At 45.1% G+C, this 25,419-nt stretch overlaps 1 protein-coding gene across 3 annotated transcripts in view; it reads left to right on the forward strand.

Moving 5' to 3' along the window:
- The first annotated feature begins 784 nt into the window (after window positions 1–784).
- The window catches only part of LOC140399054 (uncharacterized), a 447,829-nt gene continuing 423,194 nt past the window's right edge, over window positions 785–25,419 (forward strand). For 2 of the 3 annotated variants that reach the window (XM_072488143.1, XM_072488146.1), the window contains exon 1: window positions 785–871. The gene's annotated coding sequence lies outside the window, so the exon portion shown is untranslated. Of the gene's footprint in view, window positions 872–8,998; window positions 9,135–25,419 lie in introns of those variants that run through there. The other variant, XM_072488144.1, reaches the window with a different exon arrangement.

The raw sequence follows: 25,419 nt of genomic DNA on the forward strand, positions 1-25,419 counted from the left end.
AGCACCAGAGACCCGGGTTCGGTTCCAGCTTTGGGTGACTGTGTGTGTGGAGTTTGCAAGTTCGCACATGCTCCCCGTGTCTGCGTGGGTTTCCTGCAGGCGCTCCGGTTTCTTCCCACAATCCAAAGGTGTACAGGTTGGGAGGATCGGCCATGTCAAAATTGCCCCTTAGTGTCCAGAGATGTGCAGGTTAGGCAGGGTTACGGTGATAGGGAGGGGAGGGGAGCAGGGGCAGGGAGGGTTGCAGTTTCAGAGGGTCGGCACAGACTCGTTCGGCCGCATGGCCTCTCCCTCTCTGCACTGTAGGGATGGCATGGATTCCAACTTCCCACAAAAGAATAATAAAAGTCGGGAGAAGGAAATTCGAAAGTGACAGGGCCGTTGCTTGCTGCAGGATCGCCAGCAACCCTGAAACTGCCAGTCACTGACGTGTGGCTCCCTCAAAATATGAGGGGAGGTGGGGTGACAGTTGCCCCCTCTCAAAGTTTGCGGGTGAGCAGGAGGCTGAGGTGAGTAATAAAGATTGTTATTATGGGGTGTTGTTACTCACCGTCCTGCTGATCTGGTGAGGGTGGAGGGAGATCACACCGGTTGTCACTGAGGCGCGAGGCTGTCGATGGCAGTTGGCTCTGGCCTTTGTAGTGATGTTGAGGCGGGCTGGGGGTGGGGACGCGCGGGGATGATTGGGCTGGGGGCGCGCTTAGTGAGAGTGATAATGACCCCGGCCCATAGTGACGGGGGCTTAGCAATAGTGACGAGCCGGATGACCGCGAGTTCAGGGCGGAGGCCACGCACGCGGAGGCCGGACATTGAAAAGCGCTGCGAACTAGTTGAGGCTTTTGCCAAGAAGAGTTGGACCGTTCAGAGCGAGGTAAGAAGTTGGGGCACAAAACTTTGGGGGGGGGGGGGGGGGGGGTTGGGAAATCATAAACACCCGGGAGATCAGATTGTAAATCTCCAGGAAAATCCCAACGTGAGGGAGAACCAGGTCAACACTTGGCTATTGTGGGTTGTCAACACTCTGAGAAGGAGATCCAGGTGGTAAATAAATACCAGCTGGGATTATAAACACCCCGGGGAATATGAGCTCGTGGGTGATAAATGTCTGGGACAGGAAGCTCCTGGTTGTAAATTCCTGGATGAATGCGAAGTCCGAGAGTCCAAGGGACCTTGAATGGTGACCATAAAATCCCTACAGTGCAGAAGGAGGCCATTTGGCCCATTGAGTCTGCACCGACCCTCTGAAAAGGCCAAGGTCCACTCCACCTGCCCTATTCCCCCCAAACCCTGTGCATTGATAATGGGCAATCCACCTAATCTGCACATGTTTGGCCCATTGAATCCGCACTGACCCTCCGAAAGGGCACCCCAGCTAGCCCCCCCCCACCCATCGAGGCCCCCCCCACCCCCACCCATCTAGGCCACCCCCACCCATCTAGGCCCCCCCATCCCAACCCATCTAGGCCCCACCCATCTAGGCCCTCCCCCACCCCCACCCATCTATGCCCTCCCTGATCCCCACCCATCTAGGTCCCCCCCCCCCCATCGAGGCGCCCCCCCACATCCAGGGCCCCCCTCCCCATCCAGGGCCCCCTGCCCCATCTAGGCCCCCCTCCCCATCTAGGTCCCCCTCCCCATCTAGACCCCCCTCTCTATCTAGCCCCCCCCCCTATCTAGGCCCCCTCCCATCAAGGACGGTCACCTCAGCACTTCGCTTTACCGCAAACCCACGGATAACCTCACGATGCTCCACTTCTCCAGCTTCCACCCTAAACACATTAAAGAAGCCATCCCCTATGGACAAGCTCTCCGTATGCACAGGATCTGCTCAGACGAGGAGGAGCTTAACAGACATCTACAGACGTTGAAAGATGCCCTCGTACGAACGGGATATGGCACTCGACTCATCGATCGACAGTTCCAAAGCGCCACAGCAAAAAACCGCACCGACCTCCTCAGAAGACAAACATGGGACACAACCAACAGAATACCCTTCGTCGTCCAGTACTTTCCTGGAGCGGAGAAACTACAACATCTTCTTCACAGCCTTCAACATGTCATCGATGAAGATGAACATCTTGCCAAGGTCATCTCCACAGCCCCCACTACTTGCCTTCAAACAACCGCGCAACCTCAAACAAACCATTGTTTGCAGCAAACTACCCAGCCTTCAGAACAGTGACCACGACACCACACAACCCTGCCATGGCAATCTCTGCAAGACGTGCCAGATCATCGACATGGATACCACCGTTACACGTGAGAACACCACCCACCAGGTATGCGGTACATACTCGTGCGACTCGGCCAACGTTGTCTACCTCATACGCTGCAGGAAAGGATGTCCCGAAGCATGGTACGTTGGCGAGACCACGCAGACGCTGCAACAACGAATGAACGGACATCGTGCGACAATCGCCAGGCAGGAATGTTCCCTTCCAGTCGGGGAACACTTCAGCAGTCAAGGGCATTCAGCCTCTCATCTCCAGGTAAGCGTTCTCCAAGGCGGCCTTCTGGACGCGCGACAACGCAGAATTGCCGAGCAGAAGCTTATAGCCAAGTTCCACACACATGAGTGCGGCCTCAACCGGGACCTGGGATTCATGTCGCATTACATTCATCCCCCACCATCTGGCCTGCGAAACCCTACCAACTGTCCTGGCTTGACACAATTCACACCTCTTTAACCTGGGGTTACCCCATCTCTGGATCTGTGAAGATTTAATCACCCGCTAATGCTCGCATTCCAAGCATTGTCTGGCATCTTTGAATCTGTCTATATATATATGTTTCTGGAACATACCTCTTCATTCACCTGAGGAAGGAGCAGCGCTCCGAAAGCTAGTGACATCGAAACAAATCTGTTGGACTTTAACCTGGTGTTGTAAAACTTCTTACTGTGCTCATCCCAGTCCAACGCTGGCATCTCCACATCCAAAATGAGTCACCTCACACTTTTCTGCATTAAACTCCATTTGCCACCTCTCAGCCCTACTCTTACCCTAGTCATTCTTTTATTCCTGACATACCTTTTCAAAGCTTTAGGGTTTTCCTTGATCCTACCTGCCATAGACTTCCCATGTCCCCTCCTGGCTCTTCTTAGCTCTCTCTTTAGGTCCTTCCTGGCTAACTTGTAACTGTCAAGCGCCCTAACTGAACCTTCACGTCTCATCTTTACATAAGCCTCCTTCTTCCTCTTGACAAGTGATTCAACTACTTTAGTAAACTACGGTTCCCTCGCTCGACCACTTCCTCCCTGCCTGACAGGTACATATTTATCAAGGCCACGCAGTAGCTGTTCCTTGAACAAGCTCCACATTTCCATTGTGCCCATCCCCTGCAGTTTTCTTCTCTATCCGTTGCATCCTAAGTCGTGCCTCATCGCATCATAATTGCCTTTCACCCAGATATAACTCTTGCCCTTCGGTATATACCTATCCCTTTCCATCAGTAAAGTAAACTTAATCGAATTGTGGTCACTATCACCAAAGTGCTCACCTACCTCCAAATCTAACATCTGGCCTGGTTCATTACACAGTACCAAATCCAATGTGGCCTTGCCTCTTGTTGGCCTATCTACATACTTTGTCAGGAAACCCTCCTGCACACATTGGACAAAAACTGACCCATTTAAAGTACATCTAACATCCCCCCCCCCCCCCAAAATTGGAAAACATTAAAGGATATGTAAAAATGGCAGTTCTCACTGAAAAATTACCTTAAATCCCAACGACTAAAACTTATTAAAATGTGTACATCTTAATGACATTCCAAGATAACAGTGGGAATGCTTCCCACCACCACATGAAAAACCCTGTAATGGTACATAATAAGCACATGCTAATAACAAAATATTTCAGTAGTTTTAGGACATAATGGATAAATAAAAATGGAAAGTGTGCCCTTGAAGGCTGGAGGAATAGTGATGATGCAAAAAGCTAAGTTTTGCTGACATTGAAGAAGGTTTGAGGATACACCACAGCATGGGTCTGCTTTTGTGCAGTCAAATTCTTATTAATCCATGGGGGTACAAAGAGACCTTGGTGTACAGAGCACAATTTCAAAATTTATGGATGTTATGAAGCATGAGGTGTGACATGGACAGATTGGGCCAGCACAGCCATAATCATCTCTGCAATTATGACTTTATTATATTCTATACAGTGATGGGGTATTTTAGGTTGCAGAAGCTGAAGTCATTTTCCTTGGAGCAAAGGAGATTGAGGAGAGATTTGATAGAGATGTTGAAAATTATGACAGGTTTGGCTAAGGTAGACAAAGATAAATTGTTCCCGCTCGCTGATGGGACAAGGACTCGGGGCCAGTGATTTAACATTTTGGGCAAGTGGTGCAGGAGGAAGAACAAGGGTATGCAGTGTGTATAACGACTCGGAACTTGCTGCCAATAAGGGTGGCCAAGAGTCAGATGAAATTTAGAACAAAGAAGTGTGAAGTCATCCATTTTATTAGGAAGGACACTGGCAAGGAATCATAGAATCATAGAATTTAACAGTGCAGAAGGAGGCCATTCGGCCCATCGAGTCTGCACCGGCTCTTGGAACGAGCACCCTACCCAAGGTCAACACCGCCACCCTATCCTCATAACCCAGCAACCCCACCCAGCACTAAGGGCAATTTTGGACACTAAGGGCAATTTATCATGGCCAATCCACCTAACCTGCACATCTTTGGACTGTTGGAGGAAACCGGAGCACCCGGAGGAAACCCACGCACACACGGGGAGGATGTGCAGACTCTGCACAGACAGTGACCCAAGCTGGAATCGAACCTGGGACCCTGGAGCTGTGAAGCAATTGTGCTATCCACAAGGCTACCGTGCTGCCCCATATATAAAAGATACAATTCAAAAGGGGATGTAAGAGCAGGAGGTCCTGGGCATTTATGTACACAAGTGTGGGTGGCACGGTAGCACAGTGGTTAGCACTGTTGCTTCACAGTGCCAGAGACCTGGGTTCAATTCGTGGCTGGGTCACTGTCTGTGCGAAATCTGCACGATCTCCCTGTGTCTGCGTGGGTTTCCTCTGGGCCTCCGGTTTCCTCCCACAGTCCAAAGATGTGCAGGTTAGGTGGATTGGCCATTCTAAATTGCCCTTAGTGTCCAATTATGTTTGGTGGGATTACTGGGTTACGGGGATAGGGTGGAGGTGTGGGCTTCAGTAGGGTGCGCTTTCCAGGGGCCGGTGCAGATGCAATGGGCCGAATGGCCTCCTGCACTGTAAATTCTATGATTCTAAGCCATTGAAGGTGGCGGGACAGGTTGAGAGCATTGCTAATAACGCATACAGTATATTCAATTTATCAATAAAGGCATAGAGGACAAGAGCAAGGACCTATTTTACACCTGCATGAAACACTGTTTCGGCCTGAACTGGAGTATTGTGTCCAGTTCTGGGCACCACATTTTGAGAAAGATGTGAAGGATGTGATTCGACAAGATGCAGAATAGATTCACGAGAATGTTTGTAGCGATGAGGAACTTCAGTTATGAGGATAGATTGGAGAGGTTGGGATTGTTTTCTGAGAAGAAATGATAGTTGAGAGGAGATATGAGAGTGATATTCAGAATCATTAGGGGCCTGGACAGAGTAGATAGGGTTAATTTGTTCCCATTGATGGAAGGATCGAGAATCAGAGGACACAGATTGAGGTTATTTGGAAAGGAGCAATGGAGCCAAAAGGCACAACCTTTTCTCACAGTGCGTGGTTAGGGTCTGAGATATGTTGCATGTGAGGGTGGCGGAGGCAGCCTCAACTGAGGCTTCCAAAAGGGAATTAGATTATCATCTGTAAAGGGAATAATTGCAGGGGTATGGGGAAAAGGCAGGGAAATTGTATTCAGTGAATTTCCCATTCAGACGACCAGCACAGAAAAATGAAGATTCTCCACTGGTTGGAGGCATACCTGGCACAAAGGAGTCTGCACATCCTCCCTGTGTGTGCGTGGGTTTCCTCCGGGTGCTCCGGTTTCCTCCCACAGTCCAAAGATGTGCAGGTTAGGTGGATTGGCCATGATAAATTGCCTTAGTGTCCAAAATTGCCCTGAGGTTAGGGTGGGGTTACTTGGTTATGGGGATATGGTGGAGGTGTTGACCTTGGGTGCTATTTCCAAGAGCCGGTGCAGACTCGATGGGCCGAATGGCCTCCTGTACTGTAAATTCTATGAGATTCTAACAATAACATCATAAAGACAAATAGCTTTCAATTACCAGTTAAACAATGCTTAGCAATACAGTGAAACACTAATTCCTAACTGCTACCTTTTATCTCCACTCAAACCAAAACCATCTCGGGTCACAATTCTCTTTTAAATGCAGTTAGCAACCCAGGAACACTTGCTGTAAAGAAACTTGCTACTGATGTGGTTTTGGATACACCACTTTGAGAGAGATCCTCCAGGAAACAAATTGCAAATTCTTGCCTTTTCAGAAACCTCTGTTCTGTTCATGAACAAAAATCTTCCTTAACTAAACTGATGGGAGAGAAGAAGCTAGTCTGTTCACAGGCAGATCCAAAACTGAACTGAACCTCCAGAAAATGCTTCAGTCCCTGGCTCTTCCCATTAACTACATCATCTTACTAACCTGAACACAATGGGCTGAATTCTCCGCCTTTGGGATGCTCCGTTTTGCCGGCAGTCTAGCAGTTTCCTGGTGGCGTGGGCTGCCCCACAATGGGAAACCCATTGAGCAGCCGGGGAAACAGAGACTCCCGACGGTGTGCTGAACCAGTAATCTGGCGCGGCGGGACGGAGAAACCCGTCCAATGTCTCTAATTATCTACTCCTCAGGGTACCCTCTTTCTGTAAACAAAACTCCATTCGTCCAACTTTTACGATGCTTTAATTATACCTCTTGCAAATCAGGATTTTGACAAACACTACTGCAGAAGTCATGCACATATTAACCCAAGCTTTTAATCCTTACTGCACCAAATACAATGACCAGAGTTCTCCAGCTATTGTGATTCAATCTTCCCACTGGCAGCTCAGCCCTGCCAGCGGTTTTCGCGGTGGCAGTGGTGATTATAATGGGAAATCCCATGACAATCAGCTGGAAGATATGATCCCGTCGCCAGCGAACGGCGTGCGTTTGAGAAACACGCAGCTGGCGGACCGGAGATTCCCACCCAATATGTCTGAAATTCCTACATTATCACACAAAGTGCCAGGCAATGACCAAGACACTAAACACCTCACCATTCTTTCAATAACACTGCCACAACTGAATCTTCAGCCATCAACATCCTGGATATCATTATTGACCAGCAATTCAATTGGACTCGTCTCTTAAATACTGTGGCCACACCATCAAAATTTACATAAATACCAAACTAGTTAACACTGAGGAAAAGAGCAACACAATACCAGAAAATGTTAGAAAACTTGGAGACTGGGCAGTCAGGGCAAATAAAATTTAGTATAGATAAATGTGTGGTGATACACCTAGGTAAGAAAGGTAGAAACATCACTTACACCTTGAAAAATAAACCAATAGAGTTGAAGAGCAAAGGGCTGCAACGACACAGGTGAATACATTATTAACAGCAGCATTGTAGGTCAATAAAGCAAGTCAAAATGCAAAGAAAACACAAAATTGTTTCGAGGAATTATAGAATTCAAAAGTGATGGAGCTGGGTTAAATATGTAGAAACATCCTTGACCCACCGACCTGAGAGCACAAGAGAGATAGTCTATTGGCTGGGCATGAAAAGTGACAACGAAGGCATTATCAAGAGATGCAAGGCATGTCAAGAGCATATACCAAGTCAGCACATAGAACCATTGCTCCATCCTTGGTCCAAAATTGCATTTGACCTCCTTCAAGTCAATGGCACTGATTTCATTGTATTGTTTAAACCATTAGAGTAACGCAGCAGTTTACAGATGGAGATGACCATTCAGCCCATTTTAACTCTGAGACCCTACGCTCCCAAGCATTACTACACCCAATTGTTTCTGAAATAATTCCAAGATTTTTACTTCAACTGTCCTACTTGGGAGTTCACTCTGAGTGTTGATCCATGTGTGTGTGAGGGACAAGTCCCTGATATCAGTCCTAAGGATCCCTGTCACTGGTCTGTACCAGTGACTCCGCAGTTTTAAAAGTAATATTCCCGCTGAATCTTTTCTATGCCAGTTATTATTATCCCCTTATGTGATCACCTTCCAAATGCTCTCTGAAAAGTCTTTACTCAATTCAAACCCTTAACACTCAGAACATGGGTCTCTGCTGGTGTTCATTAAAGCTCCACCCAGCTTATTTCATCTAACCATATTGTCCGGTGGATGTACCTTTAAGAAATGGGTGTTTATCAAATAGCTGCAGTGATGTCAGTGTATGGGTGGTGCTGGGCTGTCTGTCTAGCTTTTACTTTTGTTTTGAGCTGGCAGCTGCAGTGTGCTTAGTTTTGTTTTCAGCGTTGGAGAGCTGCATTCACAGCAAGAAGATGTTATGATCTCTCTGCAATCTAAAGAATGTCTCCAAATCACTTGATGATTTCAAAGTAATACCTGTTTCTGTAGAGAATTTAAACCTGTCTTTATTTAAAAAGGGTTTAACTTATGAATGTTGTTTGGGAACTTAGCTATAGAGTACTGTATCTTTTGGGAGGTTGTCAGGGTTGGTAGTTGATAAACTGTTTACTGTGTGTTTATAAAATGTTGACTGGATTCATAGAATAAATATTGTTTTTGTTTAAAAATACTTTTTGTTCTCTGTTGCATCACACCTGTAAAGTGGGCCCTTGTGCTCCCCATAACCAAAATCTTTCAAAGTTGTGGGTCAGGTGAACTCCATGGTATACTTTGGTGTTCTCTAAGCCCTGGCCCATAATAAATTGGGGGCTTGTGGGGTAAAAGTCTATCTTTTGTGATTGGGTTGGCTTAGTGAACTTAAAGACAGTGGGGGCTGAGCATATTTGTGTTTGATTTTCAGGTGTGGTATTCCAGTTTAAGTAGGGAATGTGTTGTGGACGATGGCTCTTTTAGAGGCTCGGAAGTATTTGGGGGTGGAGAAGGTCACACGCAGTACCTTTCGAACAGAGACAAAAAAAGGCTTTTAGATTTGGCAAAAACATTGCAGGTAACGTTACCTGACAGCACACGAAAAGAAGAGGTACTTACGGCGGTAGCTGAGCATTTAAAATTGCCCGAGATACAGTCTGACCCATTAAAAATGGCAGAAATTCTGTTACGGATTAAACAACTGGAAATGAAAAAGAATTAAAGCAGCTTGAATATGAAATGAGGGAAAAAGAAAGAATAGCCCTAGCAGAACAATAAGAAAAAAAGAGCGAGGATAGGGAAAACGAGAGAGAGGAAAAAGAAAAAGGAGAGAGTTTGAATTTCAGAAAATGGCCATGAAACATGACAGTCAGTTAAAATTGGCGGAGGTAAAGGGAAACTTATAGTTGGAGGATAGTGATGAAGATAAAGAGAAAGAGCGGCATAATCGAAGGCTTGGTGGGGATCTATTTAAATATGTCGAAGCATTGACATGTCCCTGTGAAAATGAGGGATAGAAATGGCAAGATTAGGGAACCATGGATGACAGGTGAAATTGTGAGACTAGCTAAGAGGAAAAAGGAAGCATACATAAGGTCTAGGCGACTGAAGACAGACAATGCTATGGAAGAAAATCGGGAATATAGGACGAATCTGAAACGATGAATCAAGAGGGCTAAAAGGGGTCATGAAATATCTTTAGCAAACAGGGTTAAGGAAAATCCCAAAGCCTTTTATTCATATATAAGGAGCAAGAGGGTAACTAGAGAAAGGTTTGGCCCACTCAAGGAGGAAGGTTATGCGTGGAGTCAGAGAAAATGGGTGAGATTCTTAACGAGTACTTTGCATCGGTATTCACCGAGGAGAGGGACATGACAGATGTTGAGGTTAGGGATAGATGTTTGATTACTCTAGGTCAAGTCGACATAAAGAGGGAGGATGTGGTGGGTATTCTAAAAGGCATTAAGGTGGACAAGTCACCAGGTCCGGATGGGATCTATCCCAGGTTACTGAGGGAAGTGAGAGAGGAAATAGTTAACAGATATCTTTGCAGGGGAAAAAGTCTCTGACTGTCTACTCTATCTATTCCCCTGATCATCTTATAAACCTCTATCAAGTCGCCCCTCATCCTTCTCCGCTCTAATGAGAAAAGGCCTAGCACCCTCAACCTTTCCTCGTAAGACCTACTCTCCATTCCAGGCAACATCCTGGTAAATCTTCTTTGCACCTTTTCCAGAGCTTCCACATCCTTCCTAAAATGAGGCGACCAGAACTGTACACAGTACTCCAAATGTGGCCTTACCAAAGTTTTGTACAGCTGCATCATCACCTCACGGCTCTTAAATTCAATCCCTCTGTTAATGAACGCGAGCACACCATAGGCCTTCTTCACAGCTCTATCCACTTGAGTGGCAACTTTCAAAGATGTATGAACATAGACCCCAAGGTCTCTCTGCTCCTCCACAATGCCAAGAACTCTGCCGTTAACCCTGTATTCCGCATTCATATTTGTCCTTCCAAAATGGACAACCTCACACTTTTCAGGGTTAAACTCCATCTGCCACTTCTCAGCCCAGCTCTGCATCCTATCTATGTCTCTTTGCAGCCGACAACAGCCCTCCTTACTATCCACAACTCCACCAATCTTCGTATCATCTGCAAATTTACTGACCCACCCTTCAACTCCCTCATCCAAGTCATTAATGAAAATCACAAACAGCAGAGGACCCAGAACTGATCCCTGCGGTACACCACTGGTAACTGGGATCCAGGCTGAATATTTGCCATCCACCACCACTCTCTGACTTCTATCGGTTAGCCAGTTCGTTATCCAACTGGCCAAATTTCCCACTATCCCATGCCTCCTTACTTTGTGCAGAAGCCTACCATGGGGAACTTTATCAAATGCCTTACTAAAATCCATGTACACTACATCTCCAAGGTCCCCATGCGGCCAGCGAGCGCCACCATCTTCCTACTCCAGGGCCACGTGCGTCTCCCGGGTGCCGCCATCTTGGCCCACGGACGCCACGTTCGATGGATGGGCGCCGCCATTTTATGCACCCCCCGCCATTTGCGAACAATGGGAGCCGTCATCTTGGATGGACTCCCAGGACCCCAGCTCGGCTGACCGCACACCGCCCGAAGAGAACACTCAACTGGTGAGATTAGCCTCGGTGACCCTGGATCAGTCCCGGCATCGAACACTCTCAACTGCTACAACAACAGTACTAATTATGAGGGGCATAGACAGAGTGGATAGTCAGAGACTTTTCCCCAGGGTAGAGGGGTCAATTACTAGGGGGCATAGGTTTAAGGTGAGAGGGGCAAGGTTTAGAGTAGATGTACGAGGCAAGTTTTTTACGCAGAGGGTAGTGGGTGCCTGGAACTCGCTACCGGAGGAGGTAGTGGAAGCAGGGACGATAGGGACATTTAAGGGGCATCTCGACAAATACATGAATAGGATGGGAATAGAGGGATACGGACCCAGGAAGTGTAGAAGATTGTAGTTTAGTCGGGCAGCATGGTCGGCACGGGCTTGGAGGGCCGAAGGGCCTGTTCCTGTGCTGTACTTTTCTTTGTTCTTTGTTCTTTGTTCATCCTTGAACACGGGTGAGGTACCGGAGGGCTGGAGAATTGCTAATGTTGTCCCCTTGTTTAAGAAGGCTAGCAGGGATAATCCAGATAATTATAGACTGGTGAGCCTGACGTCAGTGTTAGGGAAGCTGCTGGAGAAGATACTGAGGGATAGGATCTATTTCCATTTGGAAGAAAATGGGCTTATCAGTGATAGGCAACATGGTTTTGTGCAGGGAAGGTCCTGTCTTACCAACTTAATAGAATTCTTTGAGGGAGTGACAAAGTTGATTGATGAGGGAAGGGCTGTAGATGTCATATACATGGATTTCAGTAAGGCATTTGATAAGGTTCCCCATGGTAGGCTGATGGAGAAAGTGAAGTCTCATGGGGTCCAGGGTGTACTAGCTAGATGGATAAAGAACTGGCTGGGCAACAGGAGACAGAGTAGTAGTGGAAGGGAGTTTTTCAAAATGGAGAACTGTGACCAGTGGTGTTCCACAGTGATCTGTGCTGGGACCACTGTTGTTTGTGATATACATAAATGATCTGGAGGAAGGTATAGGTGGTCTGATTAGCAAGTTTGCAGATGACACTAAGATTGGTGGAGTAGCAGATAGTGAAGGGGACTGTCAGAGAATACAGCAGACTATAGATAGATTGGAGAGTTGGGCGGAGAAATGGCAGATGGAGTTCAATCCGGTCAAATGCGAGGTGATGCATTTTGGAAGATCCAATTCAAGAGCGAACTATACGGTAAATGAAAAAGCCCTGGGGAAAATTGAGAGACATCTGGGTGTTCAGGTCCATTGTACCCTGAAGGTGGCTGCGCAGGTCGATAGAGTGGTCAAGAAGGCATACGGCATGCTTTCCTTCATCGGAAGGGATATTGAGTACAAGAGTTGGCAGGTCATGTTACAGTTGTATAAGATTTTGGTTCTGCCACATTTGGAATACTGCGTACAGTTCTGGTCGCCACATTACCAAAAGGATGTGGATGCTTTGGAGAAGGTGCAGAGGAGGATCACCAGGATGTTGCCTGGTATGGAGGGCGCTAGCTATGAAGACAGGTTGAGTAGATTAGGATTATTTTCATTAGAAAGACGGAGGTTGTGGGGGACTTCATTGAGGTTTACAAAATCATGAGAGGGATAGACAGGGTGGATAACAAGAAGCTTTTTCCCAGAGTGGAGGATTCAATTACTAGTGGTCACGAGTTCAAGGTGAGAGAGGAAAGATTTAAGGGAGATATGTGTGGAAAGTTCTTTACGCAGAGGGTGGTGGGTGCCTGGAACGCATTGCCGGCGGCGATGGTAGAGGCGGGCACGATAGCATCATTTAAGATGTATCTAGACAGATACATGAATGGGTAGGGAGCAGAGGGATACAGATCCTTAGAAAATAGGCGACCGTTTTAGATAGAGGATCTGGATCGGCGCAGGCTTGGAGGGCCGAAGGGCCTGTTCCTGTGCTGTAATTTTTCTTTGGTCTTTGTTCTTTGTGTGATGAGAAGGAGGTAGAAGCCTTTTTCATTTCATTTGAGAAGGTGGTTAAACAAATGAAATGGCCACAGCACATGTGGGTATTACTAATTCAAACAAAGCTGGTAGGTCAGGCTACCAGCATCACTATCAGAGGAGGTATCTGGGACGTATAAGGAGGTAAAAAAATCCACCTTAGGTGCATATGAACTAGTGCCTGAAGCCTACAGACAAAGGTTTAGAAATTTAAGGAAAGAACATGGTCAAACATACATGGAGTGTGAAAGGATCAAAAAAAGTAATTTTAAGAGGTGGATAAGGGCTTTGAAAATAGACCAAACATATGAAGCTCTTAGAGAAATTATACTTTTGGAGAAATTTAAAAATTGAATTCCTGATGTAGTGAGAACTCATGTGGAAGAACAGAGGGTTAAAACTGAGAATAGCAGCAGAAATGGCAGATGATTATGAATTAGTTCATAAATCAAAGCTTGGTTTCCGAAATCAGTTTCAGCCTGTGAGGGATAGAAACTGGGGAAAAGAGAAATACTCGTGGTAGAGGTCACGGTGATCGAATGAGAGATAATAAGGAGAGTGTACCTCCGATTAAAAAAGAAATCCAAGAGAGTGGAAGAGAAATGAAACATTTCAAATGTTTTCACTGTAATAAACTAGGCCATGTAAAGTCACAGTGTTGGTGGTTGAAGAAAAGCACTGGGAAGGCTGATGTGATAAAACAGGATACGTCAGTGGGGTTTGTGAAAGTGGTAAAGGAAAGCCCAAGTGAAGCGAAGGAGTGCAAAAGATTGTACAGCCTGATCAAGAGAGTGATTGATAAGAAGGTGCCAGATCTCTTTAAAGAATTTACTTGTGTGAGTAAAGTTTACTCATGTGTACCAGAAGGAGCAGGTAAAGAAGTCACAATTTTAAGAGATGCGGGAGCTAGTCAATTTTTGATGGTAAGAGATGAGGAGTTATGTAGTTTGGGAGTGATATTGCCAGAAAAGGTGGTAATATGTGGAATTCAGGGTGAGAAGAAAAGTGTCCCATTATATAAGGTAAGGTTGGAAAGTCCAGTGAAGAGTGGTGAAGTGATAGTAGGAGTAATAGAGAAACTATCTTGTCCAGGAATACAGTTTATCTTGGGTAATGATATAGCTGGATCGCAGGTGGAGTGATGCCTACTGTCGTTGATAAGCCAGTGGAAAATCAGACAACTGAAGTGTTGAGGGACGAATATCCTGGTATTTTTCCGGATTGTGTAGAAACAAGTTGCAAAGTCACAGCTTAAGACGAGGAGAAAGCAAAGAGTGAAGATGAAGTTGAAGTGCAATTATCAGAAACGATTTTTGATCAGATATTTGGAAAAGAACAAGAACAGGTGGAGGATGAGGCCGATATTTTTAGTTCAGGAAAATTGGCGGAGTTACAACAGAAAGATATAGAAATAAAACGGATGCATCAGAAAGCATATGCGGAAGAGGAATCTGAGTGTATACCAGAATGTTATTACTGTAAAAGTGATGTCTTGTTGAGAAAATGGAGACCTTTACATATGCAGGCGGATGAGAAGTGGTCAAAAGTTCATCAAGTGCTATTGCCGGTAGGGCATAGAAAGGAGGTGTTGCGAATTGCACATGAGGCAGCAGTGGGAGGTCATTTGGGAGTAAGGAAAACTCAAGCTAAAATACAAACAACATTTTTATTGGCCTGGATTACATAAAGATGTAGTTACATTTTGTCGATCAGGTCACACATGTGAAGTGATAGGGAAACCTCAAGCAGTGATAAAACCAGTGGCTGTAATACCCATTCCAGCATTTGAGGAACCTTTTACAAGGGTCTTAATTGATTGCGTAGGACCGCTTCCTAAAATGAAAAGTGTGAATCAATATCTTTTGACTATAATGGATGTGTCTACTAGGTTTCCAGAGGCCATTCCAGTCCGCTATATTACAGTTAGAAAGATTGTGGAGGAGTTACTTAAATTCTTTACTAGATATGGACTACCCACAGAAATACAATCGGGTCAAGGATCAAATTTTACCTCCAGGTTATTCATAGAAGTTATGGATAGTTTAGGAATAAAACAATTTAAATCAACTGCGTACCATCCAGAATCGCAGGGAGCGTTAGAAAGGTGGCATCAGACATTAAAGACAATGTTGAGGGCTTATTGTCAAGATTATCCAGAGGATTGGGATAAAGGAATTCCATTCGTACTGTTTGCAATTAGGGATGCACCTAATGAGTCAATCAAATTCAGTCCTTTTGAACTGATTTTTGGTCATGAGGTAAGAGGATCACTTAAATTGATTAAGGAAAAATTGGTGAGTGAGCAGTCGGAACTTACATTATTGGATTACGTGTCAAATTTTAGGGACCGATTAAATAGAGCAGGGAAATTGGCTAGACAACATTTAAAGGTTGCACAACATGTGATGGAACGGATAGCAGACAGGAAATCAAAAGTTCATAGTTTTACCAGTGGAGATAAAGTTTTAGAATTGTTACCAGTGGTAGGTGATCCTTTAAAAGCAAGATTTTGTGGACCTTATCAGATTGAAAGGAAATTAAGTGAGGTGAATTATATGGTAAGAACACCAGATAGAAGGAAAACTCACCGAGTGTGTCATGTGAATATGCTTAAAAGGTACTTTGAAAAGGAAGGAGAGCAAAAGGAGGAGGTTTTAATTATTCTAACTCAAAGTGAAGATCCGAATCCAGATGACTTTGAATTTGACATCCCTTAAATTAAATTGGAAAACGAGGATGTTCTTTAAAAATTGGGGTGAATTGTTAAATTACCTTCCAGAGGAAAAACAAACTGACCTGAAAGAGTTATTGATATCACATGGGCAAGTTTGTGGAGATAAGTTGGGAAGATCTAAAATGGCTGTACATGATGTAGATGTGGGAAATGCTGATCCAATTGAACAACATCTATATAGACTTAACCCTTTAACACTGGCACAGATTAACAAAGAAATTGAAAGTATGCTTAAAAATGGCATAATTGAAGTGGGTTGCAGCAAATGGAACTCACCCATAGTGATGGTACCGAAAACGGACGGTACCCAACAGTTGTGTGTGGACTATAGAAAGGTTAATTCAGTTACAAGATGGGACTCATCCTATCCCACGTTTGGAGAATTGCATTGAGAAGGTGGGACAATCATCTTTTATTGGGAGGTACCTTTATCCGAAAGGGCGAAGGAGATTTCAGCTTTTGTGACTCCAGATGGTATATTCCAATTCAAAGTTATGCCATTTGACATGAAAAACGCCCCAGCCTCATTTCAAAGGTGAACTAAAAAAGTTGTTTCGGGATTACCCACTTGTGCGGTATACATCGACGATCTGGTAATTTTCAGTCAGACATGGAAAGAACATTTAAAGCATCTGATGGAGTTATTCGATCGACTTCAGGAGGCGGGTTTGGTGGTAAACATAAGAACTAGGAGCAGGAGTAGGCCATCTGGCCCCTCGAGCCTGCTCCACCATTCAATGAGATCATGGCTGATCTTTTGTGGACTCAGCTCCACTTTCCGGCCCGAACACCATAACCCTTAATCCCTTTATTCTTCAAAAAACTATCTATCTTTATCTTAAAAACATTTAATGAAGGAGCCTCTACTGCTTCACTGGACAAGGAATTCCATAGATTCACAACTCTTTGGGTGAAGAAGTTTCTCCTAAACTCAGTCCTAAATCTACTTCCCCTTATTTTGAGGCTATGCCCCCTAGTTCTGCTTTCACCCGCCAGTGGAAACAACCTGCCCGCATCTATCCTATCTATTCCCTTCATAATCTTATATGTTTCTATAAGATCTCCCCTCATCCTTCTAAATTCCAACGAGTACAGTCCCAGTCTACTCAACCTCTCCTCGTAATCCAACCCCTTCAGCTCTGGGATTAACCTAGTGAATCTCCTCTGCACACCCTCCAGTGCCAGTACGTCCTTTCTCAAGTAAGGAGACCAAAACTGAACACAATACTCCAGGTGTGGCCTCACTAACACCTTATACAATTGCAGCAGAACCTCCCTAGTCTTAAACTCCATCCCTCTAGCAATGAAGGACAAAATTCCATTTGCCTTCTTAATCACCTGTTGCACCTGTAAACCAACTTTTTGTGACTCATGCACTAGCACACCCAGGTCTCTCTGCACAGCAGCATGTTTTAATATTTTATCATTTAAATAATAATCCCTTTTGCCGTTATTCCTACCAAAATGGATAACCTCACGTTTGTCAACATTGTATTCCATCTGCCAGACCCTCGCCCATTCACTTAGCCTATCCAAATCTCTCTGCAGACTTCCAGTATCCTCTGCACTTTTTGCTGTACCACTTATCTTAGTGTCGTCTGCAAACTTGGACACATTGCCCTTGGTCCCCAACTCCAAATCATCTATATAAATTGTGAACAGTTGTGGGCCCAACACTGATCCCTGAGGGACACCACTAGCTACTGATTGACAACCAGAGAAACACCCGTTAATCCCCACTCTTTGCTTTCTATTTATTAACTAATCCTCTATCCATGCTACTACTTTCCCCTTAATGCCATGCATCTTTATCTTTTGCAGCAACCTTTTGTGTGGCACCTTGTCAAAGGCTTTCTGGAAATCCAGATATACCACATCCATTGGCTCCCCGTTATCTACCGCACTGTTAATGTCCTCAAAAAATTCCACTAAATTAGTTAGGCATGATCTGCCCTTTATGAACCCATGCTGCATCTGCCCAATGGGACAATTTCCATCCAGATGCCTCGCTATTTCTTCCTTGATGATAGATTCCAGCATCTTCCCTACTACCTAAGTTAAGCTCACTGGCCTATAATTACCCACTTTCTGCCTACCTCCTTTTTTAAACAGTGGTGTCACGTGTGCTAATTTCCAATCCGCTGGGACCACCCCCGAGTCTAGTGAATTTTGGAAAATTATCACTAGTGCATTTGCAATTTCCCGAGCCATCTCTTTTAGCACTCTGGGATGCATTCCATCAGGTCCAGGAGACTTGTCTACCTTTAGCCCCATTAGCTTGCCATCACTACCTCCTTGGTGATAACAATCCTCTCAAGGTCCTCACCTGTCATAGCCTCATTTCCATAGTCACTGGCATGTTATTTGTGTCTTCCAATGTGAAGACCGACCCAAAAAACCTGTTCAGTTCCTCAGCCATTTCCTCATCTCCCATTACTAAATCTCCCCTCTCATCCTCTAAAGGACCAATATTTACCTTAGCCACTCTTTTTTGTTTTATGTATTTGTAGAAACTTTTACTATCTGTTTTTATATTCTGAGCAAGTTTACTCTCATAATCTATCTTACTCTTCTTTATAGCTTTTTTAGTAGCTTTCTGTTCCCCCCTAAAGATTTCCCAGTCCTCTAGTCTCCCACTGATCTTTGCTACTTTGTATGTTTTTTCCTTTAATTTGATACTCTCCCTTATTTCCTTAGATATCCACGGTTGATTTCCCCTCTTTTTACCGTCCTTCCTTTTTGTTGGTATAAACCTTTGCTGAGCACTGTGAAAAATCACTTGGAAGGTTCTCCACTGTTCCTCAACTGTTTCACCATAAGGTCTTTGCTCCCAGTCTACCTTAGCTAGTTCTTCTCTCATCCCATTGTAATCTCCTTTGTTTAGCACAAAACACTAGTGCTTGATTTTGCCTTCTCACCCTCCATCTGTATTTTAAATTCCACCATATTGTGATCGCTCCTTCTGAGAGGATCCCTAACTATGAGATCCTGAATCAATCCTGTCTCATTACACAGGACCAGATCTTGGACCGCTTGTTCCCTTGTAGGTTCCATTACATACTGTTCTAGGAAACTATCGCGGATACATTCTATAAACTGCTCCTCAAGGCTGCCTTGACCGACCTGGTTAAACCAATCGACATGTAGATTAAAATCCCCCATGATAACTGCTGTACCATTTCTACATGCATCAGTTATTTCTTTGTTTATTGCCTGCCCCACCATAATGTTACTATTTGGTGGCCTATAGATTACTCCTATCAGTGACTTTTTCGCCTTACTATTCCTGATTTCCACCCAAATTGATTCAACTTTATCCTCCATAGCACCGATGTCATCCCTTACTGTTGTCCAGATGTCACCCTTAAATAACAGAGCTACACCACCTCCCTTACCATCCACTCTGTCCTTCCGAAAAGTTTGATACCCTCGGATATTTAACTCCCAGTCGTGACCATCTGAAGGAACCTTGTAATTTATAGAGATCTTAACCAGTCGAACTACGCCAAGTTTGGGGGAAGCTTAGTTGATGAATCAAGTCCTGGCGCAATTCGACAAGTTGTAAGATTTGTAATATTTCTGGACTTTGCCAAGTTGTTCGATTCCTTGTATTATTCGACTGTGTATAGTTGAAGGAATTTTTATCATCTCTGCTATTCGGTTATCAGTAGCACTTTGCGAATACTGGAACTCAGCAGAAATTTGCAGTATAAACTTCTCGGGCGTCATTCTCCGACCCCCCGCCGGGTCGGAGAATGGCCGTTGGCCGCCGTGAATCCCGCCCCCGCCGAAGTCTCCGCTCCCGGAGATTGGGCGGGGGCGGGAATCCAGCCGCGCCGGTTGGCGGGACCCCCCGCTGGATTCTCCGGCCCGGATGGGCCGAAGTCCCGCCCAGGAATTGCCTGTCCCGCCGACGTAAATCAAACCTGGTATTTACCGGCGGGACCAGGCGGCGTGGGCGGGCTCCGGGGTCCTGGGGGGGGCACGGGGCAATCTGACCCCGGGGGGTGCCCCCACGGTGGCCTGGCCCGCGAACGGGGCCCACCGATCCGCGGGCGGGCCTGTGCCGTGGGGGCACTCTTTCCCTTCCGCCTCTGCTACGGCCTCCACCATGGCGGAGGCGGAAGAGACTCTCCCCACTGCGCATGCGCGGGAAACTTTCAGCGGCCGCTGACGCTCCCGCGCATGCGCGGGGAAACTGACAGCGGCCGCTGACGCTCCCGCGCATGCACCGCATTTCCGCGCCAGCTGGCGGGGCAACAAACGCCATTTCCACCAGCTGGCGGGGCGGAAATCCCTCCGGCGTCGGCCTAGCCCCTCAATGTTGGGGCTAGGCCGCCAAAGATGCGGAGACTTCCGCACCTTTTTGCCGGCGCGATGCCCGTCTGATTTGCGCCGGCTTTGGCGCCAGTCGGCGGGCATCCCGCCGTTGGGGGAGAATTTCGCCCCTCAGGTGCCAAAAAGAATTGTTTTATTTGTAGTCGCTTGATTACAATTTGAAAGTCATTTAAAAGGCAACTTGTAGACAATTCAAAGCTTTCAGAGAAGTACAGACATTATCTTTCTTTGCTTAGGCAGACAGCTCGAAAGTAACTTTTAAAAGGTCAAAGTCTGGCAATGAAACATGAAGAGAGAGAGAAAGCTAATCTTCAGCTAAGCTCAAACCCAAAGTCAAAAGTGGACTAACATCACTGACGCAGACTGGTAGACTGACAGAACCCCCAAAAGACATCTCTAAAATGGAGACTAGAATCAAAGGCAAAAAACACTAAACTAACAGAAAGACAACACAAAGACATCTCCTCAACACACACCCCCAAAGACAACACACAAAGACAATACACCCAAAGACAACACACTAACATGGCGGGTGGAAACTTTTCAGTTATACACTTTCATATCTGTCTTAAGTCATCTAATCACACCCCAATATAATCCTAATTGGTTTGGGTTAGACTCAAACACATTTGATTTGATGGCAAGCCGTCCATCTTCAATGTGCAACATCAGCTTTTCTGACCTAGCTGTTATCTGCATTGTGAACAATGGTGCCTTCATGTTGCTGTGTATTCAGCCCCTGTCCTTGACAATTAGCACAAGCAGTGTCAAATTATCTTGCAACTGTGCTGTTTTAATGTCACACTGTCTTTGAAAATATGCATTTGCCAGAACAACGGACTTCAGTAAAAGTGAATTATGCTGTATAAATGGGTATTTAAAACTGGGGCTCAACATTTATGCTTAAACAGCTATCTTTTACCTATACTAGTTGTATTTGAAATACTTGGCTTCTACACCATCCTTTAACCATGTTTCAGTAATGGCCACTAAATCATAATCATTCACGATGATTTGCGCCATCAACTCATTTACCTTATTCCGAATACTACGAGCATTCAGGTAAAGTACACTTATGTTGGCTTTTTTACCTCTGTTCTGAATCTTAACACCTCGATCAGTAACCTCTCCTAAGTTATATTTCCTCTTAACCTTTCTCCTAATTTTCTTTGTCGTTGAACCCATATCTTCATGTAACAAGCGTCGCTTACCATTAATGTTTTCACTTCCCGTTTTATTTCTTTTAGTATTCCTGGTCCTATTCACTGAGCTCCCCTCAGTCACTGTACCTTGTACTGTCGCCCTTTTTGATTTTTGACTATGGCTTCTCTGCCTTACACTTTCCCCCCTTACTGCCTTTTATTTCTGTCCCTGTTTTACTACCTTCCAACTTCCTGCATCGGTTCCCATCCCCCTGCCACATTAGTTTAAACTCTCCCCAACAGCTCTAGCAAACCCCCCCTAGGACATCGGTTCCAGTCCTGCCCAGGTGCAGACCGTCCGGTTTGTACTGACCCACCTCCCCAGAACCGGTTCCAATGTCCCAGGAATTTGAATCCCTCCCTCTTGCACCAGCTCTTGAGCCACGCATTCATCCTCTCTATCCTGATATTCCTACTCTGACTAGCTCGTGGCACTGGTAGCAATCCTGAGATTACTACCTTTGAGGTCCTACTTCTTAGTTTAACTCCTAGCTCCCTAAATTCAGCTTGTAGGACCTCATCCCGTTTTTTACCTATTTCGTTGGTGCCTATGTGCACCACGACAGCTGGCTGTTCACCCCCCCCCCCCCCCCAGAATGTCCTGCAGCCGCTCCGAGACATCCTTGACCCTTGCACCAGGGGGGCAACATACCATCCTGGAGTCTCGATTGCGTCCGCAGAACCGCCTGTCTATTCCCCTTACAATTGAGTCCCCTATCACTATAACCTTGCCATTCTTCTTCCTGCCCAGCTGCGCAGCAGAGCCAGCCACGGTGCCATGAACCTGGCTGCTGCTGCTTTCCCCTGGTGAGCCATCTCCCTCAACAGTATCCAAAGCAGTATATCTGTTTTGCAGGGAGATGACCGCAGAGGACACCTGCACTGCCTTCCTACTCTTGCTCTGTCTTTTGGTCACACATTTTCTATCTCCCTCAGTACCTTTCACCTGCGGTGTGACCAACTCGCAAAACGTGCTATCCACAACGTCCTCAGCATCGCGGATGCTCCAAAGTGAGTCCATCCGCAGCTCCAGAGCCGTCAAGCGGTCTAACAGGAGCTGCAACTGGACACACTTCTTGCACGTGAAGGAACCAGGGACAGTAGACGTCCCAAATCGCACACGAGGAGCATGACACGGGTCTGAGATCCCCTGCCATGTCTTAAACCTTCGGTTAACTTCAACAACTACAATTTCAGCAAAAAAAACAACAAAGAAAAAATAAATAAATATACCAATGAAAAGAAACAGAAAAACAGAAACACTACTTACCAGTCACTTACCAGGGATAAAAAGCACTTCCTCCCCACCCAGCTTCGAATTCCCACCTAGATTCAAATTCCCAAACTCACTCTTAGCTGTGTCTCACTCCTGGCTCTGTCATCTCTGGCTCACTGGGAGAACTCACTGGGAGTGAGTTTACAAGTTGCTCTTTTTAAACTGTCCTGAATTGACTCCCCTCCCCCACCTGCTTTTAGATCAAGGTAGATTTAAGTGACTGACACTTAACTGCCAACCAGTTATGTGAGTGGGTGGGACAGCCCTTGTTAACCCACACTGCACAATACTAGCTTAATTTAAATTAATTTAAACTCCTGAAATTTAAAAGGAGCTGCCTTACTGATTTAATGCAATTCCCACCTAGATTCAAATTTCCAAACTCACTCTTAGCTGTGTCTCACTCCTGGCTCTGTCTTCTCTGGCTCACTGGGAGAACTCACTGGGAGTGAGTTTACAAGTTGCTCTTTTTAAACTGTCCTGAATTGACTCCCCTCCCCCACCTGCTTTTAGATCAAGGTAGATTTAAGTGACTGACACTTAACTGCCAACCAGTTATGTGAGTGGGTGGGACAGCCCTTGTTAACCCACACTGCACAATACTAGCTTAATTTAAATTAATTTAAACTCCTGAAATTTAAAAGGAGCTGCCTTACTGATTTAATGCAATTCCCACCTAGATTCAAATTTCCAAACTCACTCTTAGCTGTGTCTCACTCCTGGCTCTGTCTTCTCTGGCTCACTGGGAGAACTCACTGGGAGTGAGTTTACAAGTTGCTCTTTTTAAACTGTCCTGAATTGACTCCCCTCCCCCACCTGCTTTTAGATCAAGGTAGATTTAAGTGACTGACACTTAACTGCCAACCAGTTATGTGAGTGGGTGGGACAGCCCTTGTTAACCCACACTGCACAATACTAGCTTAATTTAAATTAATTTAAACTCCTGAAATTTAAAAGGAGCTGCCTTACTGATTTAATGCAATTCCCACCTAGATTCAGATTCCCAAACTCACTCTTAGCTGGTACTCACTCCAGGCTCTGTCTTCTCTGGCTCACTGGGAGAATTCACTGGGAGTGAGTTTACAAATTGCTCTTTTTAGCCAAAAGTGAATTTGGAAAAGCCCAAGTCACTTTCCTTGGCCATACAATCGCACAGGGGCAAATGGTCCCACGGGATGTGAAAACAAAAGTTATTGGGGGGTTTCCAATACCCTTGACACAAAGGGAAATAATGCGATTTCTTGGCGTGAGTGGATTTTACTGGAAAGTTTGTGCCGAACATTAGCAGTGTGGTTGCTCCACTGACGGACTTGCTAAAGAAGCGTAGCAAATTTAAGTGGACAGTGGACTGTCAACAGGCATTTGACTGCCTGAATGATCCTGTGTTGGAGAATTACAAGAGGCTCTGTGATTGAACTAAAGTATCTGACCTTAAAGAGAAATGCCGAGGCATAGAGAAATGAATGAATCGTGCAGAGACCTTCTTGTCCAAAGAGACTGTCAATCAAGAAGGATTCCAGTTGGAGGAAGAAGAACTAAAATGGACTATGTTATTATACCTGTTTGCGTGTTTTGTTTTGTGAAACAAAAAGTATTTTACTATCAGTATTTCTTAAAGGAAATACATCTTGAAGTTGATACTTTATTTTTTTTCTTGGGGGGAGGAGTCAGGTGGATGTTCCTTTAAGAAATGGGTGTTTATCAAATAGCTGCAGTGATGTCAGTGTATGGGTGGAGCTGGGCTGTCTGTCTGGCTTTTACTTTCGTTTTGAGCTGGCAGCTGCAGTGTGTTTACTTTTGTTTTCAGAGTTGGAGAGCTGCATTCACTGCAAGAAGATGTTATGATCTCTCTCTCTGCAATCTAAAGAATGGCTCCAAATCACTTGATGATTTCAAAGTAATACTTGTTTCTGTAGAGAATTTAAACCTGCTGTCTTTATTTAAAAAGGGATTAACTTATGGATATTGTTTGGAATGTTATTAAGGGTTATCTATAGAGTACTGTATCTTTTGGGGGTGTCTCCAAATCACTTGATGATTTCAAAGTAATATCTGTTTCTGTAGAGAATTTAAACCTGCTGTCTTTATTTAAAAAGGGATTAACTTATGGATATTGTTTGGGAAGTTATTAAGGGTTATGAAATGAAATGAAATGAAAATCACTTATTGTCACAAGTAGGCTTCAAATGAAGTTACTGTGAAGAGCCCCTAGTCGCCACATTCCGGCGCCTGTTCGGGGAGGTTGGTACGGGAATTGAACCGTGCTCCTGGCCTGCCTTGGTCTGCTTTAAAAGCCAGCGATTTAGCCCAGTATGCTAAACCAGCCCCTATCTATAGGGTACTGTATCTTTTGGGGGATTGACAGGGTACATAAACTGTTTACTGTGTGTTTATGAAATGTTAACTGGATTCATAGAATAAACATTGTTTTTGTTTAAAAATAACTTTTGTTCTCTGTTGCATCACACCTGTAAAGTGGGCCCTTGTGTTCCCCATAACCAAAATCTATTAAAAGTTGTGGGTCAGGTGAACTCCATGTTATACTTTGGTGTTCTCTAAACCCTGGCCCTTAATAAATATCAATATAACCTACTCCTTTCTCCCTCAACCAGCTTCCCTAAAAATGCACCTTTGCAAATCTCAATTCCTCCCTATGGTAAGGAGTTTCACATTCTAACTACTTATTGGGTAAAGAAAGTTCTCCGGAAGTGTATTTATTGGTGACGATCATATTTATTCAATGGTCTTTATTG

The sequence above is a fragment of the Scyliorhinus torazame genome, chromosome 22 (genome assembly GCF_047496885.1).
Source record: "Scyliorhinus torazame isolate Kashiwa2021f chromosome 22, sScyTor2.1, whole genome shotgun sequence".
Lineage (NCBI taxonomy): Eukaryota > Metazoa > Chordata > Chondrichthyes > Carcharhiniformes > Scyliorhinidae > Scyliorhinus > Scyliorhinus torazame.